This window comes from Ovis aries, chromosome 3 (genome assembly GCF_016772045.2).
Source record: "Ovis aries strain OAR_USU_Benz2616 breed Rambouillet chromosome 3, ARS-UI_Ramb_v3.0, whole genome shotgun sequence".
NCBI lineage: Eukaryota > Metazoa > Chordata > Mammalia > Artiodactyla > Bovidae > Ovis > Ovis aries.
Window position 1 is genome coordinate 80,954,733 of NC_056056.1, and position 16,255 is coordinate 80,970,987.

Here is a 16,255-nt window from a genome sequence, read left to right on the forward strand (position 1 = left end):
GCAAAGTAATATCTCTGCTTTTGAATATGCTATCCAGGTTGGTCGTAACCTTCCTTCCAAGGAGTAAGTGTCTTTTACTTTCATGGCAGCAATCACTAGCTGCAGTGATTTTGGAGCCCAAAAAAATAAAGTCTGCCACTGTTTCCACTGTTTCCCCATCTATTTCCCATGAAGTGATGGGACCAGATGCCATGATGTTAGTTTTCTGAATGTTGAGCTTTAAGCCAACTTTTTCACTCTCCTCTTTCACTTTCATCAAGAGGCTTTTAGTTCCTCTTCACTTTCTGCCATAAGGGTTTCTGTCGCTAGGCTTACTTAAATAAACTTGGATATATCTCTATACCACAAGACAATTAAAAATAATGCAATAATATAGTAAATCTATATGAACTGATATACAAAGGTGTTCATGATATATCATTACCTGGGAAAAGCACATAGCATAAGAGAATTTATAGAATGATCCCACTTATAAATAATAATAGTTTTATAGAAATACATAATTTTTTAATATCTAGAAGGCCATGTAGTGGCGGTTTAGTCCCTCAGTTTGTCTGACTCTTTGCAACCCCATGGACTGTAACCCACCAGCTCTTCTGTCCATGGGATTCTCTAGGCAAGAGTACTCAGAGAAGGCAATGGCACCCCACTCCAGTACTCTTGCCTGGAAAATCCCATGGACGGAGGAGCCTGGTAGGCTGAGGTCCTTGGGGTTGCAAAGAGTCAGACATGACTGAGTGGCTTCACTTTCACTTTTCACTTTCATGTGTTGGAGAAGGAAATGGCAACCCACTCCAGTGTTCTTGCCTAGAGAATCCCAGGGGTGGGGGAGCCTGATGGGCTGCCGTTTATGGGGTCACACAGAGTCGGACAGGACTGAAGCGACTTAGCAGCAGCAGCAGCAGGGAAGAGTGCTAGAGTGGGTTGCTATACCCTTCTCCAGGGGATCTTACCAACCCGGGGATTGAACCAGAGTCTCCTGTATTGAAGATGGATTCTTTACCAACTAAGCCACCAGGGAAGCCCTAGACGGCCATACATTATGAATTACAGTCTCTGGAGCCTCCTGGGACCTGGCAAGGAGCATGACTGCAAGAACTGGCTGGGTGTTCCATCAGAGCAAATAGGGGCCACGGTGGAGCAGAGCACGTGCTGCCTGAATGTAGTGCAACGCTGAGCAGTTCGGAGCAAATTCCCATGAACCAGTGGATCACAACTTGGGAGAGGCCACGATTTCTGTTTCGCCCGCTGTGTCCTCTTCACCCAGCACTCAGTGACCCTGGAGCTTCCAGTTGAGGTCAGCTTCATTACCCCTCCCCTGAGCATGGTGGCCTGGGCTCAGTCATGGCCCTCGGAAAATGATCGTGATTAAAACTGAGGTTAATGTTTTTTAGCACCCTGGATTACATACTGTGTTTTATTTTGGCTCTCCGTGTTCCGCAAGCTCACTCTCCACCTCAGAAATTTCAGAGTCTCACGGAAGCCCTGCACAGGCCAGGTTACCCACCATCCCAGTGTGCCTCTGTGTACAGCTTTTAGCCTCTCTGACTTCTGGCAGGGAGAGGGGGCCACTGACACGGTCTCAGCAGGAAATAGTTCAAGAAGGAGACGACTTAAGAATTGAAATTTTTGATTGCTGGCTACCATCCTGCCTGGCAAATTTCTGTGCTGCCTCACTCCTCATTTCAAAAAGTGACCTTCCACTTGATTTTTTTCCCCCGACCCTCAGTGTACCCATTGAGTTCTGGTCCAAAGAATAGTTTGACCTCCAGTATAGGATTGCCAAATTTAGCAAATGAAAGTACAGGACACTCAGTTAAATTTGACTTTCAAATAAACCACAAATAGCTTTTTTGTGTAAAGTGCCCCGTGCAATATTTGGGACATATGTACACTGGAAAGATGTTCACTGTTTACCTAAAATTCAAATTCAACTGGACGTCCTCTGTTTAATTCAATAAGTTTTCTCCCATGGACTCTTGTGGCTCCCCCATCCCAGGAGGGGGCCTGAGTATAAAGGGTAGAGATCAGGAGGCCTTGTAGGTGATAGTTCCCCGCAGACAGGCATTGCCCAGAGCCACTTGTCACTTCACCCCAGAACCTGCTCTGCACTCTGCTTTCCCTGCCTCCTCCCTCCTCTCGCTCGCTTCCCTGCTTCTGAGCTTGGGCCTCACTTCCTTTCCCTGGGCTTTCCCCCCTTTAGTTTGTGGCTTTCCCCTACCCTCGCCTCTCCTCCTTTTCCCTCATTGTACTCTCACTGGTCCAGAACATGTAATTAAAGTTTACATATTTGAGTGTTGGTTGTACTGGACTAAATAAGGATTTATGTTCCTTGCTGTAATTTAAATAGCAAGGGGAATTGAACTTTGTGTGTGTTTCATTTTCTTTTTATTGATAGGTGACCTTAAGTTTATTTTTAGCTATGTGAATCACTGACCTTCACCTTGAGTGGGAAGAAAGGTCTCCCATTTCCGGAATGAGCTCATCTGCATCTTCCTAAGGCATCCGCCAACAGGAAGGAGGAGAGGGGAATAGATAGAAGCCGGGGGACAAAAGGGGACCCCACTATATGGACCCATGCAGGGAAGGAAGCTCAGAAGCCTCCTGTCCTGCCCCACAGTAGACCTTTTGGGATTGGACCCAGCTGCCCAGGGCAGGGAACACCTCTCTCCTCTTTGTGATGGGTCACCTGACTCCTTCCCAGGGAGCATCAGCCGCTAACAGACTGCGAAGTGCACGCTGGGACTCATTATTAGGGTCCCCCTGGCATTCTTCTTCTATACTCTACCTCTCCCAATGGGAGCTGACACTTGAAGAAAGTATCTATACTGCCCCCGAAGCTCCTTTCCCCCAGCCCCCAACACAGGTAAAGTCTGGGCAGTTCTCTGAGCTCACTTTGCATTAGACCTCTGATTTCTAGCTGCTTCCCTGGGGGAGCTTGATTTCTGTCTTCTCCCTCATTCTCTCCCTACCTTTGTTTCTCCGTTCCTATTCTTCACCCACCGACAGAGGGCTTTCCCATCTGGGAAAGACACCTTTGAAGGGCATTGTCAACTTGTGAGAGAATCATGATCTGAGAATCAGTCACCAGTGACCTGAACTACTTGGCACTGTTATCTTGGCCTCACTTTATCTTCTGTAAAATGGGGGTGATCACATATCTCATAGCTGTATTAAAATAGGAAGAAAAATAAATGTCAAAAAGTGAATATTTCTGTCCTTGATCCAAATGCTAAATGATATTTCTTTAATACTGGAAAACTAGAAATTTTGTTTGTTATAGGATCCTTTTCATGCACTCAATCAGAGAGCCTTACCACAGTATTTTGGAAGCGTCTTTTCATTCCTTCTTTCCTATAGAATCATGAATGGATGTTCTTTCCCATGTCTCTTATCAGCCAGGGGAGAATTTTAAAAAGCATGAAAGAATAGGTCTGTCCCCCTTGACATTCTGTCTGTGTTTCACTAGAGAGCAGTTTGGCTTTCAGAAGTTTGACCGTTTAACAGTTTGTAACTAAGTGGAGGCAGCTACCTGAGTTTGGGGTCAACACTTGCCAAACCGCTGGAGCTATCCAAAGATTTTGGAGGCAGATCTCTCAACTTCGATGGGAATAATTAACAAAGCCTCCCCTAACTGGAAACCTGGTCCTGAGGGAGGTCTGAGAACCTGGACTTCCCAGAGCATGGGGGAAACGGAAGATTTGAGGCCACCACATTCCGACCAAGTACTTGGACAGAGCTTGTCTGTTCCCTTGGTTACCGCTGTGCAGGGCTTCAGTCAGAGCCCACCTCACCAGGTATCCCGCTCACCTTGCAGCGCTGTTCAGTCCTTACCTTCGAAGCAGCCCCACTGCCAGGGACCAACAATGAAAGTCAGCCATACCCACGGAAATTCATGTGGGGGAGAGAAGGCAGATCAAAGCCTCTGTAACCCAAGAATTCCTCAGCAGCTCGGAGTCCCTTAATAATTATGGTTTGGAGATTTGCCAGAAAGCAATACCACTTAGCATGCTGGGTTTAGCAATGAACGTTTTCTGTGTTTGCAGTAGCCTCTGTGCAGAGCAAATAGGCACCTTGAACAAAGGGTAGGATATTTGTGTGTGTATATGAAAGAACCTGCGCTGCCTTCCCCTAGAGTTCGTCTGCACAGAAGAATGCAGCACTCCACTCTGGGCTGGTACCTGTTTTATGAGTAAAGTGGAGAAAGGCTGCACGTCCTGCCCCCATCTCCACCTCTGTGTGTTAAAAACAAAAACTTTTGTTTAACTTGGAATTTTCCAGACTTAGTGAATAAGCCAGATCTTTTTTTTTTTTTCCCTTGGGTCGGTTTTAGATTTTGGAGTTTTCTGTTTTGAGTGTCTGCTAGCCTTCTAAAAAACCAATACACATCCCAAGGGAAACTGGGAAATGATGGCCAAAGAGGGTAGGAAGCAGGGATTTAGACCAGTGGGAAGATGAAAAACACAAGTCCCAAGCCCTGAGGGCGTGACAAACAGGATTGCTGGAACTGAGGTCTGGACAGCAGTCTGGTGAACCCCCTCCTTGGACCCTGTGTCATTGTTTGTCCAGTTAAGCATTTATTCGACAAACATTTGTTATTGGGGGAAACGAGAAGAATGGCTTCTTGGATGGAAGTCTGTTAGAGCTGAAGTTTTATAATTCAAGTGGAAAAGATGGGAAATATTCCAGAAATACAGAGATGGCCGAGTGTGAGGCACATTCAGGAAAGGAATAAATTAGTATACAAGCCTTCGTATTCGAGTAGGGGAGTAAGGCAGGGCAGCGGAGGATGCTTGGATGAAGCAAGACTCTTGCACATGCAGAGGACAGAAAGTCTGATCCAACCTGCTCCAGCCCAGGGTGGGGCACACTGGGTCATGTAACAGAGCTCCAGGGGAGGCGGCTGGCTTCAGACGCAGCATAGTTCAGGCGCTCAGACAGTGTCCCAGGGACCTGGTTTTTCATAATTTTTCTTCTCTGCTCTTAGGTTGTTTCTGTTTCCAGATAAGCTCTCACTTCCCTTGAAGTTCTAGGATGGCTGCAGTAGCGCTAGCCTTTACATCTTCATTTATTCAAGGCCTGTGTCAGTAGTGTCTCTTCACTTTTAAATGCTTTCTTTTTATTTGGCTGTGGCATGAGGCTTGCAGGATCTTAGTCCTCCACCAGGGATCGAACCTGCACCCCTTGCAGTGCAAGTACAGTCTTAACCACTGGACCACCAAGGAAGTCCCTAAGTGCTCTTTTAATGACTACAGTTGGGTTCCAGGCCCATCCTGGAACTAATCTCTTACATAATGCCTTGAGTAGCTTAGACCTGGGGCAGGTGCCCATTCCTGGAACAGGAGTGGGAGGTGTCAGCCATGCCCAGAAGGTGAATGGCAGCCAGGCCACAAAACAGCACATGCCCACTGAAACCCAGAGTGCCGGGGCAAAGTATCTGGATATCATTTGCACCAGAGAACCAGTAAAAATTTTTGAACAAGTAAGTAACATGATCGGAGCTATACATTAAAGTTAATTCAGCTACAGTTTAATAGCTGCCATGTGCTTAGCACACGGTAGGGCCTCAATAAATATATTTGGAAAGAGAGAGATAAATGGATGCATGGGGGTGGGGAGAGAGAAATGAAAGTTGGGAGCATCCATCAGAGGCCATTGTAATGGTGTGGAAGGGAGGCTAGCAAAGGAAGTTAACGAAAACCCATCAAGAAAACCAAGAAGTTCTGTCATCAGGAAACCCACATAAGGAAAAACTCAAGAGGGCGAGGTTGGTCAGCTGTGCCAATCACCATCAAAAGGTCAGGTCAAGGAGTATAAGGATTGAGGAAATGTCGTTAAGTGAGTGTTGAGAGAGAAGGTCCAGTGGTGGGAAGGTCAGAAGCTAGCCTCAAGGAGTTTAAAAGTAAGTACACTGTGTAACGGGCTTCCCAGGTGGCTCAGTGGTAAAGAATCTGCCTGCAATGCAAGCAAGACCTGGGTACAATCCCTGTGTTGGGAAGATCCCCTGGAGCAGGAAATGGCAACCCACTCCAGTATTCTTGCCTGGAGAATCCTATGGAAAGAAGAGCCTGGTGGGCTACATTCCATGGGGTCACAAAGAGTCAGACATGCAGGCACACACTTTGTAATATTATCTATCTTCCTTCCAAGCCAAAAACAACAACAAAAAATGCTCCTTAACCTCCACTCATTCTTCACGCAGCACCTAATGCCAACCCTGTGACCTGTCTCCAGCCACAGTGCCCTTTTCTCCTCTGCATCTTTCTGTTCTCTTTCTCCCTCTCCAGGCTGTCTCTCATATAAATATTGACATTGCTCCCTTGTCCGAAAACTGCATTTCCTAGACCTGGCTCTGCCTTCAAGCTAACGTTTCAAAAGAATCATTAGAGAAATTTTGAAGTTGGGGCGGACGGCAGTTTGAGCTTGTGTTGAATGTCTTCTGTAGAAGACAAGATTATCTATAAGAATGAGTGGTTAGGGAGTAGGATATAGAGACAGGGAAATGGTTGAAGCAATTTATATAGAAGTTCAGCCAGAAATCACCAAAAATAAGTGAAAGAATAGCGAGGGGTGAGAGGGCAGCAAGAGGACAGCTGAGATTAAAAAGCACCAATGGGGACTTCCCTGGTGGTCCAGTGGTTAAGACTCTGAGCCTCTGCTGTTGCAGGTACAGGTTCCATTCATGGTCAGGGAACTAAGATCCTGCATGTTGCATGGCCAAAAAATAGAGCGTGAATGCATAGAGAGCCTAAAGAGCATCCTGCCTCTCTCCAGTGCAGATCAGTGGCTCCCAGTGGAACAGTAGATGGGTTTGGGAAGAGATGGTTATAGAGCACTGTTGAGCCTGGAAGAAGATCAAGCTGATAAGGGAGATGGGTCAAGGAAGAGCATCCCAAACCCAGAGAGCCCAGGATATACATAGAGAGACAAGTGATGGCCTGAGAGAAGGGCGGGTCAAGATGTGGTGAGGATTAGGGTGAAAAGGTAGTTGCAGTGGAAGAAGTCGAAGGTTAAACCATTGTTTCAGGGATATCAGACAGGCCATCCAGTGTAGGAGCCACAATGGATAGACTATGGTATTTAAATCCCACATCCTCACCCATGTCTCTGCTTACCTCCTTCCTAAAATGGGGCTCATAAAACCTTCAAAAGATCATTGCAATGAATACACATATGATTGATTTATATGAAGCGATATACATAATGAGTGCTTCATGAATGTTAGCGTTGATGATACTCATTTAAAAGGGACCAAAAAGCTTAGAATTTAAGATCTTGAAGTCAAAACCATTCTGAGCAATGGCAAGGGCTCATGCTATCGTGGTTGTTGGGAGTTCAGTGAAATGGGAGATGGAGAGTATTGGAATTAAAAAGGATCAAGAATGGTGAAACCAAATACTGGGAGGGATATCTTTATGGATGTTGATGTTACCAGCGGAGTGGCAGTGACTCTGTGTCATTGAGAAAGGCCAGGTCTCTATTTATAAGGTTCACAAGAACAGGGAGGTGGTTAGTATGGACCTCAAAAGAAGAGAGATTGTTGAGTGAGAAGGAGGCAAGACTTGTCTAGAAGTGACAGAAGGCGTGAGCTGATCTGTCCACATCAGAGACAGGAAATGAAGAGCCTCTTCTGGAAAGTTAGGAAGATGGCAACTTCTGCCAGGAGGAGAAAGAAGCAAGGGATGGGTGAGAAATGTGGAGAATTTGCTCACAGTAGAGCAGGTTTTGATTGAGAAGAGCTTCAGAAGGGCTTTTAAGGAAAACCATTCCCCAAGTCCAGGGGCATGTCTGAATCAGGCATGAGGGTGGGGGAGGAAGTGGAAAGGAGGTTCTGGCCGAAATTCCTGGGAAAGCTTGGAGAAGGAGGCTCAGTTCCTCGCCTTGACTGTGAGATGTGTGACCTTACACAAGGTGGCTCAGGACTGTGTGCCGGGCCCCAGAGCCAGACCCCACTCCCTGATGGCCCATCCACGTCTCTGGGGGGCGGTCCCCAGTTCTGCAGGCATTTCCCAGCACAGTGCCACTGGGCCCTCTGACAGAGAGAGGGACCGGGAGAGCTAGGATTGGGGGGCTTCTGTCTTTAGAGAGAGGACAAATGGCTTTTAAAGAGAAGGAAACAGGACACCAGCAAGCTTCGTGGCTGTGTTCTCTTCCAAGAGCCCTGCTCTGTAATGTAATTGTATTCAGACATTTTTTTTACATGACATCAGAGAATAGCCTCCCTTAAAAGCTTTCATGAAAAAGCATGACTATAAAACAGACTCAGGCAATGAAATGGAAGCCAGACGAATGGGTCTGTGTAATTCGGGTAAAGAGACTTCTCCTTACAGCTTTGTGACCTGATCTCTGCTCTGTGCATAAAACTCTATTTCACGGGCTCCACTTACATATGAGTCTTACCTGGCAGGTGCTTCTAGATGTGAAATGTCTTGCTTTATTACCAAACATGATGAGGTGTAGGAAAACAAGACCTCCCTCCTCAGTGGCCACTGAGACCACCCTCCTGGGCTTGCTTGCAGCCTTTCTAGTCCTCTAAGCCCTAAATCTCTGTCTCTGTGTGAGCCAGTAGCCTCAGCGGGGAGGGAGAGCTGGCCTCTCTTCCCTCTTTGCCCTTTTAATCCCTGTGTACACCCTCATCTGTCCGTCTACACCTCATGTCCTGGGGAGCAGTACTCACTGGAGAGCCCCATTCTCACCTATCCCTTTTATTTAAAGCCACAGAGGTATGGAAGTCAATTACCCACCATCCTCTGTCCTTGGCACACCCTCTGGCTCCATCCCCAAAGAGTCTTTGCTGTTTGGATTTTTTTTTAATTTAATTAAAGTGAAATTCACATAACATACAATTAACCATTTTAAAGTATACTGTTCAGTGGCATTGAGTAATTCATGATATTGTGCAACTGTCTCCACCCTCTGGTTTCAGAACATTGTCATCACTCCCCCCAAAAAATCCCATATCCATTAAGCAGTCACTCCCTGTCATAACCTCCCCCCCAGCTCCTCGTAACCACTAATCTGCTTTCTGTGTCTATGAATTTTCCTATGCTGGATATTTTGTATAAATGGAATCATATATGACCTTTTATGCCTGCCCTTTTCTCTAGGCATAATGTTCACTGGGGGCTTCCCTGGTGGCTCAGATGATAAAGAATCTGCCTGCAGTGCAGGAGACCTGGGTTTGATCCCTGGGTTGGGAAGATCCCAAATTTTTAATCTGAATTATACCAATATTCCCTGAACATTCATTGGATGGACTGATGCTGAAGCTCCAGTACTTTAGCCACCTGATGCAAAGAGCCAACTCATTGCAAAAAACCCTGATGCTGAGAATGATTGAGGGCAAGAGGAAAAGGGGGTGACAGAGAATGAGATGGTTGGATGGCATCACTGACTCAATGGACATGAGTTTGAGCAAACTCAGGGAGATAGTAAAGGACAGGGAAGCCTGGCTTGCTGCAGTCCGTGGGGTCACAAAGAGTCAGACAAGACTTAGCGACTGAACAGCAACAATACCAACATTAATAAATTTTCGTCAAGAAATTATTTTCCAGTGTAACTCCATCAAGCCAGTTTAATACCTTGACCAATTTCCTGTATAGAGCAGTTAAAATCTTCTAGTGTTCTCCCTTATTTTCTTAAGTATCAACTCTTTTACCTATATATTTGGCAATGAAGCTTGCCTTTTCGGTCGAAAATTTTAGTAAGAGTTTTACCATACCTGGTTTTGTTTGTTTCCACCAAGTCACATTTTCCCCCATAGTTGTTATTATCATTGTTTGCCGTTTTCAGCATCACCAACAAAATGACTTCTTTGGTCGGTTATGATGAATTTTATCTTGTGCTATTTAGCCATTATCAGTTTAGTTTTATGTTGATTGTTGTTACCAGTAACATTCATAGCAAGACCAAAACATCCTCAAGGTCAAAAACAACCTGCTTCTTCCCAGAGTACCTCCTCCTCTTAATCCCTCCTCCCACCCTCCCCATGGAAGAGCTGATACTGAAGGCAAAGGAGCTGTTCTAAGCAGTGGCCTCTAGAGTCTCAAAACCCTTAAGACCTACACACTCTTCCTAGCAGCTCATTTAAATCCATCCTGCCAACAGTTTGATCTTTTCTCCTTTTTAGTTGCTCGAAACCCAGAGCGTGAAGTCTCTTGAATGATCATCGCTTCCTTGGCTTGTTCTTAAAAAGAGAGGTTATCTGTGGCCTCTCCCTTCCCTTCCTCCCCCTCCCCCTCCCTAGGCTTCTCCAGCCTCAGGCTCACCTCCCATAGCCCAGGGTCTTGGTGGCAGGCAGTTCCGATGCCTTTGGGAGCTGGACAGTACTTCCGGGGAGGGTGCTGGGGAATGGTGGTCACAGATAGGAAAGGCCTTGGATGACCTGGGAGTGAACTCAATTTCAAGACACAAAATCCCCAGGAACTTTTAAATCACAGGCACTTATATTTTGAGCAGTGTTTATAAATCTTAAAATCACTTTGTGAGTTTAGGAGTCATTTATTCGTTGTTTTGTAAAGAATCCTCCTGCAATGCAGGAGACCTGAGTTTGATCCCTGGGTCGGGAAGAGCCCCTGCAGAAGGGAATGGCAGCCCACTCCAGTATTCTTGCCTGGAGAATTCCATGGACAGAGGGGCCCGACAGGCTACAGTCCATGGGGTCGCAAAGAGTCAGACACAACTGAATAAGTCTTTCACTTTTGCTCATTGTATTACCAAGGACTCTCTTTGTTCTGTTTAGAGCCATAAAAGCCTGGGAATAAGGAGTGGACATCTAAAGAGGAGCTGTCTGGATTTGGGAGAAGGCAGGAGGTGATAGTGGGAAGGTTCTCAGGAGAGAAGAATGACCATCCTGGATGTTTCTTTTTCTTCTTTTTTTAAAATGTAACTATTTGTTTGTTTAACTGCACTGGGTCTCAGTTGTGGGATCTTTGATCTTCGTCATGGCATGTGGGATCTAGTTCCCTAGGATCAAACTCAGGCCCTCTGCAATGGGAGCTCAGAGTCTTAGCCTCTAGACCATGAGGGAAGTTCCACCATCCTGGATGTTTCTGGTTTCAAATTTCTAGTCATTAGATACACATCCAGACCATCCTTATCCTCCACCTTCCGTGTCCCACCAGTGTTTTAGGGGAGCTGGGCAGTCCCCCATCTGAGGGCCAGAGAAGCCTCACAAAGAACTCAGAAGGAGCTAGTCAGTCCTGAGCACTCAGGCTGAGAAGAAATTCCCTGTAAGAGAAAGAAATTCCAACAGTAAAATAAAGCAGAGAAAGTTAGAATAACTTCAGGGAAAGAGAAATTGCAAGGTCCAAGCTGGTGAGTGAGACATGTGGAAGGTACCTGCAGAGCCACGGAACTCTGCCCAGGCAGAGGAAGAGGAGGCTGGTGGCAGAAGGGATCTCAGGTTGCCCAACCTCTCCCCACCCCCCAAAGGGACTTCCCAATCTCTAGACACCCTCTTCGTGCCTGTGCTTCCATCGAAGTCTCTCCTGCCTGCCCTCACTGGCTCCCTCGGCAGGGAGATGGGTGTCAGATGGCCCCTTCTGGGAGGAGAGCTCTGGGGTGAGTGACAGTGTAGAGAGGAGCTCACTTTCCACGAAGAGGCAGGGGTGATTGCCCACTTTGGGAGGCTCAGCAGAATGAAACCAACAAGGAGCAGGCCAAGTGCCAGGGATGCTAGAGAGAACCTGGTTCTCCTGAGGCCCAGAGACTGACTTAGCACATTTCACAGGAGGGGCCTGCCATGATTTGTCCTCGCTGGACGGAGGAATGCCAGGTGTGGGCCCAGTGCCATCATGCAGAGCCTCTCTGGTCTGGATCCAACTCAGTCCTCTCCCTGGGGCCCTGTCACCCACCAGGGCCCCAGGGAAACGCCTTGGTTACCCTGCTCTGGAAGAGCCACGGACAAAGCCCGTGTTCGACTTACTCTTCCTGCTGACCTTGGGAGGGCACCACAAGAAACAGGACTGAGTATCACACACAGAACTGCAGTCCCTGGAAAGGAGATGCAGTGGGGGCCGCTCCCCTCTCCTCAAGATGCAAGCCTCTAGGAGGACCGGGTCTTGCCCATAGCACTGCTGCCTGAGGGTGATATTTGTTTGAATCCATGTCTTATTCTTTGGTGTGGTTAGAAGTGAACAAATGCAAGTATTTTTATAAGCTTTGAGCCAAGGACACTGTTAACCAGCTGTAATTTATCAACCCCTTGTTGGTAAAGTGTAGCCCTACTGAATAAGTACACACTTTTAGGAAATGCTTATTTGTTTTCATTCATGTTGACTATATCCATTTTTTAAATCGGGGTGAGGGGAGGAAAATACATATGTATGGGCTTCCCAGGTGGTGCTAGTGGTAAGAACCCGCCTGCCAATGCAGGAGACTTAAGAGATACATGTTTGATCCCTGGGTCAGGAAGATCCCCTGGAGGAGGGCATGGCAACCCACTCCAGTATTCTTGCCTGGAGAATCCCCAAGGATAGAGGAGCCTGGTGGGCTAAGTCCATGGGGTCACAAAGAGTTGGACAAGACTGAAACAACTTAGCACGCAGGCATACATACATATATATATTTACCCAGTGATTTGAGGTGGACCCACATTTTCTAAATTGTCGTTTTTTTAACTTTAAAAATAAAGGTTTTTAAATATATGTGTTTTTTTGGTTTTTTTTTTATGGAAGCAAAAATTTGCTGCAGTATCTCTAGTTTCACGATAGGTCACCAGGAAATGTGTGTATCAGGCACATGACTGTATCCGTGAGGATCTCCATCTTTGGGAACTGGGTCCGTAGGAACTTTTGGGAACCCAGGCCCTCTGTTCCATATGAAAATAGCTGGAAAATTAAGAAAAAGCAAATTACTAATATTTGAAAGATTTTTTTTCCCCCGAACTATTTTTAGAACTTCAAATGATGGTATTTTTATCCTTTCCCTTCAGAACTGGAAAATGTTTCCACTTCCAGACAGAAAGGGCTCTGTAGCAGACTGTTCATCTCACGTGACTGAGTTCCATGTGCTGCCCCACCTCTGCCCAGAGAGCTGGGAGTAGAGGGTGCGCCTAGGGATTGCCTTCCAGAAAAGGGAGATGAGGAAATGAGGTCTTCCTTGTCTCCCCCAAACAGAGAGGCTGCTGCTTCCTGATGAGCACTGAGAGTTCCATCCCTCCCTCCCTCCGTTTACTTGCAGAGACTTCACGGAAGGGACTCTGCAGTTGTGCAGGGTTGTGGGGGAGTTTAAAGCAGGGTTTCTCAGCCTCAGCACAGTTGACATTTCAGAGAGGGGGCTGTCCTGGGCATTATGGGATGTTTAGCAGCATTCTTGGCCTCTACCCAGCACGTGCCAATAGAATCACCTCCTTTGAATTGGGACAACCGGAAATGAGTTGGGTCCTGAGGGCCAAGAAGGCCTGGCCAAGTCAGGATGAGGAACATCTGTCAGACAGGGAATGATGAGGAAACAAAGCCATGAGAGGTGGAGGGAGAGGGGCGTGGGGCTGATGTGAGGAGAGGCCTTTGATCGTGGGTCTCATCTATAAGACAAGGGGCTGGCGGGAGGCCTGCTGCCCTCGTGGGTACCCTAGTGTCAGCATCGCAAGCCCACATGCCCTCAGGGGTGAGGTGGGAGGCAGTATGGTGGTCCCAGACAGGGCACACAGATGCCTCCTGCAGTGCGTGTCCGCTTCTCTGCTCCAGGCAGCAGATTAAACTGCAGACCTAGAGATACTAAGTTCCGACTTTCTGAACTTTCAAAAGATGCTGGACACTTGGATTTTTATGAAAAATCTCCCTGGTTTTTAAAAAACTTTATGAGCTGTTCCAAACCTGTGTGAAGACCCAATAGTCCATCTGCACCCCTGCTGGGAACTTCTGCTGGGTCCCTTGGGGCCTGGGAACCCCTGAGCTGTGTGCCTTTGATTGGGTTCTGCCTCCACGTGTCCTGTCTTTTAAACAGTAGTTTTCAGGGTCAAAAGAAAAAGACATAGGAGGAGGGAGAGGGGTCTACCTGGGCCAGCTGAAGTCTGAGTTCCCGGCCAGACTTAGTACCATGGGCCGGTTGGGAGTGAGGGGAGGGGCTGGCTGTCATCCAGGGCACGACGTCCAGCAGTGGACGCGTGGGCAGTGGTCTCAGTGACTGCTGGGGCTGCCCTTGGGAGTACCAACCGACACATGGGCTTCTTCTTCTTTGATGAAATTTTCAAAATATTCAGATAAAGAACAGAGACTAATATCACAGATACCATGTTCCCCGACCCAGATTTTCTGCTCGGTTCATCAGAGCCACCGGAGGGGCCGGCCTGACTCTGTTCCTTAGGACAGAACCTTCCTCTGGGTCATTGGTCTGAGGTTGGGGGCATGTGGGAGCTCTGTTCTGTGGTAAAGTCTGAGATGATGACCTCTGATGGTTTAGGAAGTTCTCTCACTGACTGAGGTGCCTAGAAGTCCCACCTCTGAGCCCTTGCTACTGGAGAGCGGAGAACCTGGGCTCTAGGGGTCAAGGGTCAGCCGAGGCAGGGGCCAGCTGAGGCTCCTGGAGCCCCTGCAAGAGTTGAACGTCAGAGTCAGCAGCTGAGCCAGGCTTTGGTCCCATGGTTGTTTCTCGTGACTAGTTACAATACTGGCTCTTGACCTCCTGAGGGGATGTGAAGAAATCCATGGAGAAGACTAGAAATGAGGAAGTTGGTCTGGAAACAGCCTGATGAAGCCTTAAAATATTTTCACTCGGAAAAAAGAAAGCACAGTTGTACTCACTCAGCTCTGCCCATCCCCCTCCCCCACCACCAAACCTGCCCTAGACTGTCTGCCCCTCCATCTTCACCTCCAGCTCCCCCAAACCTGCCTCCTCAACAGGCCGGTCTAGTCTCCCTACTCCTCCTCTTCATCCCAGCGGTGCTTGTCCTCTGACCCTCATCTGCGCAAGTTTCTCCTCTCTGAAGCCCCCCCTTCTCCCACCCCTCACTCTTTCTTTCTCCCTTTTCTGTCCTTTCATGACGGCTAGTAATGGTATAATCAGTCCGCGTCGTGCACCATCTTGGACTATTTCCTGACACTTCATATGTGTCAGCTTGCCTCTGACTAAACTGTTTGCTCTCTGAGAGAAGGACCTGGAATTTTCCTCATATTTCTCACAGCTTCCTCCCTCCCTTCCCCATTCCCCCAACAAAACCCCTATCTGGTGATCAACAAGTATTTGTGGGGAGATAAAAGCTTGAATTGATGGGTAAATGGATGGTGAGGGGAATTGGGTGGATGGCAGGGTTGAGAAGTTTTCCACAAATGCCTGACAGGATTCTCTAGAGCTGGGGGGAGGGAGAATCCAATTCCTCAACATTTGCTCAGCATTTCCTGGGCTGACTTGACCTCTCTTGGAAAGGACTGGGAAGGAGGCTTGACCAATGGTCTTAGTCTCAAAGGCATCTCCCTCATAATACTTTATGATCAGACGGTAGGTTTCTTTTTTTCTAAAATATTTTATTTATTAAGTATTTATTTATTTGACTGAACTGGGTCTTAGTTGTGGCATGTGGGATCTAGTTCCCTGACCAGGAATCAAACCCCAGGTCCTCTGCATTGGGAGCTCAGGGTCTTGGCCACTGGACCACCAGGGAAGTCCCAGTAGGTTTCTAATCCATGGTCTGAATTGGTTTTCATGGTTGGCAACACAGAAAAAAAATCCATGTCAGCATTTTCATTTTAATCAGTACAGTTGAAAATTACCCCAAACCTGCCTAGAAACGAAAGATCATTTGTCTTAGTTGGGACATTGACTAAGCTACGACTTTGAATGATCCAGCCCGCTGGGTGAAGCCTGGGTCTTCAGCTTCCAGCCCCAAGGTGGGCCTCTTCATGGAGGTGGGGAAGAAGACGGCAGGGGAGCAAGTCACATGGCTTTTGATCCTCTTCGCCTTGGCAGGAGACCTTGACATGGCCAGGGCAGTAGTGAGAGGGGGTCTGTGCCGCAGCAGCCCTGCAGCCTCTTGTCCGCTGTCCTCCCCTGCTATCCAGTTGAGTTATCCATTCTTGAGCATGGAAAGCATAGGATTAACCAGTTCTAAATGCCCATTTGTTGGGCTTCCGACTCGCTTCCAAATGACTGAGTGTTAATCCAGTCTGCCTTGCATAGGACCCCCCAGACACGTGTGTACCAGCACCCCTTCCCCACCTGAAGCACTCCCTAAGCCAGTGCAGGGAGTCTTGGAGGTGATTTATTCCCCCACGCTGACCTCTCCCCTTGGCTCCTGCGGCTCTTGGGATCCAGACCA

The 16,255-nt window shown here is 47.5% G+C and overlaps 1 protein-coding gene across 4 annotated transcripts in view; it reads left to right on the forward strand.

Moving 5' to 3' along the window:
• Positions 1-16,255, forward strand: part of THADA (THADA armadillo repeat containing) — a 327,908-nt gene that overhangs the window by 301,219 nt on the left and 10,434 nt on the right. The gene's annotated exons all lie outside the window — the stretch shown is intronic.